This window comes from Vollenhovia emeryi, unplaced genomic scaffold, assembly GCF_000949405.1.
Source record: "Vollenhovia emeryi isolate VEMERY1.0 unplaced genomic scaffold, V.emery_V1.0 DF940329.1, whole genome shotgun sequence".
Classification (NCBI taxonomy): Eukaryota; Metazoa; Arthropoda; class Insecta; order Hymenoptera; family Formicidae; genus Vollenhovia; species Vollenhovia emeryi.
Window position 1 is genome coordinate 9,379 of NW_011966037.1, and position 2,210 is coordinate 11,588.

Genomic DNA, 2,210 nt, shown 5'->3' on the forward strand with positions numbered 1-2,210 from the left:
AATATTATTTTGTAATATTGTTGTATATTTTTTCTCATAGATTTTAAATCATATTTTCGTATCACAAGAGAAACTTTTGAGCTGTTGATACAACATATAGGACCATTTTTATTGCAAAGACAATTGTCCTAAAATACTACCAGCTAAACAAATTGCTATAGCTTTGTGGATATTTGGCAATCAACAAGTTTACAGGTTAGCTAGTCTATAAACTATAAACCCATACACCACAAGAACATCCAGCAACATTGCAGCAACATTGCAATGTTACTGCAATCTTGCTGCAATGTTGCTGGACGTTCTTGTGCTGTATGGGAATGCACGAAAGATGTTTTTGTTATCCTTAGTCTCTCTGTGTATAGTAAAAATAATAGATGATTGCAATCATTTTTAACGCAATTGAATTTATGCAATATTAATTATGTTTTATTTCAGATCCGTTGCAGACCGATTTGGACTATGCAAAGATACTATATGGAAGTGTGTATTTAATGTGGCTTACGTACTGCAAGAACACGCTGAAAACTATATAAAATGGCCACAGCATTACGAATTATTACGTATACAAAAGCAATTTGCTGTTATGAGCAATTTTCCAGGTGTAGTAGGTGTATAGACGGCTGTCACATTTAGTGCTCCTATTGAGCATCCAAATACCTACATTAACAGAAAAGGATTTCATTCGATAATACTACAAGGTATTTGTGATTATAGAATGAAATTTATCGATGTTTTTACGGGAATATGTGGCAGTGTCCATGATGCACGAGTGCGGCGCTCAAGTGATATCAAAGACATGATTGACCATGATGTTGAAAGATATTTTCCACAAAATACACATTTGTTAGGTGACTCTGCGTACCCACTATTACGATATATACTGATCCATATCGTGACAATGGTCATTTAAATAATACACAACGCAATTATAACACAAAATTATCATCAACTCGTATTACGATAGAAAGGGCGTTTGGGATGTTGAAAGGACGGTTTCGAAAATTACGATATGTATATGTCTACAATACCGAAATAATACCTTTACTTGTATTAGCATGTTGTATTTTGCATAATATTTGTATCGATAACGAAGATGAACCATTTGAAGACATTTTAGAGCCAATGGAAAACGAAAATCATAATAATGTTCTACAAGGTGATGAAAAAAAGAGATATTATTGCACAGTTAATATATTAATTTTATATGTTGTAACGGAGGCGACCGGGGGGGCGCGGCCGGAAGCAGAAAAAACTGCATACCACGCGCGAGAGAGAAGGAAATAGAGCCGCAGGTGGAAAATCGATAAATGGCGCGGTTGCCGCGTCGACGGCAGCCGGCAACGTCGCGCCCGCCCCCGCCACCTCTCCCCGCGCGCCTACATCCGGGGGGTATAAAAGCCCCTCCGGAGCAGGCGCTTTAACTCAGTCGACGCTTGGTGCTCTGACCGTCGACACCGTGCAGTGGGTACCTCCACAGGTATAAGCCGGAGTTGAATGGGTGCTCCTGTCTCCGGCTATATACCGAACCGGAGCACACAGCGGAGGCTCTACTCCGTTGTGGGCCCCGTCCCTCGGTAGCGTACGCCTAACGGGGTGCTCCTCGGCGTACATGTGCTACAATTTCCCCGTACCGGTCTCCTGTTTCCGACCTGACTCCGTTCCCCCCGTAATCGCGGGTACCGCCGTGTTTCGCGGGGGCGGAGTGTTTTTCGCAGTAGCGTACACCTAACAGGGTGCTCCTCGGTGTACAATTGCTACTGAAAAATTCACGCATCACGAGGCGCCGCTCGGGCGTGATCCTGTCCTGACCAGATTCCTTTTCCTGATTCCTGACCGGTGTAGAACTCAGGGGGGTAATATTCGGGTGGGAAGAATATTTCTCATTAGCTCTAATAGTAAGCTCCGTAGTATTAATCCCATTACTATTTTTTCCCTTGCAGACCAGAGGGGTCCGTGCAGTCATCCTGCCTGACTGTTTCCAGTATTACCAGTGTAATTCCGTACTTTCCGTACCTCGTTATAAATCCGTATTGTACTCATTATTTTCCGTACTGATTCTGTACTTTCCGTACCTCGTTATAAATCCGTATTGTACTCATTATTTTCCGTACTCCGATTTAATTCCGTATCATACTCATTATCTTCCGTACTCCGATCAAAATCCGTATTGTACTCTGTTCGAGATTAATTTGAATCTCGTTTATTTCATC

General features: G+C 41.9%; 1 pseudogene; it reads left to right on the forward strand.

The window, feature by feature from the left end:
- The first annotated feature begins 7 nt into the window (after nucleotides 1-7).
- LOC105556113 lies at nucleotides 8-1,305 on the forward strand (annotated as a pseudogene).
- The last annotated feature ends 905 nt before the right edge of the window (nucleotides 1,306-2,210 follow it).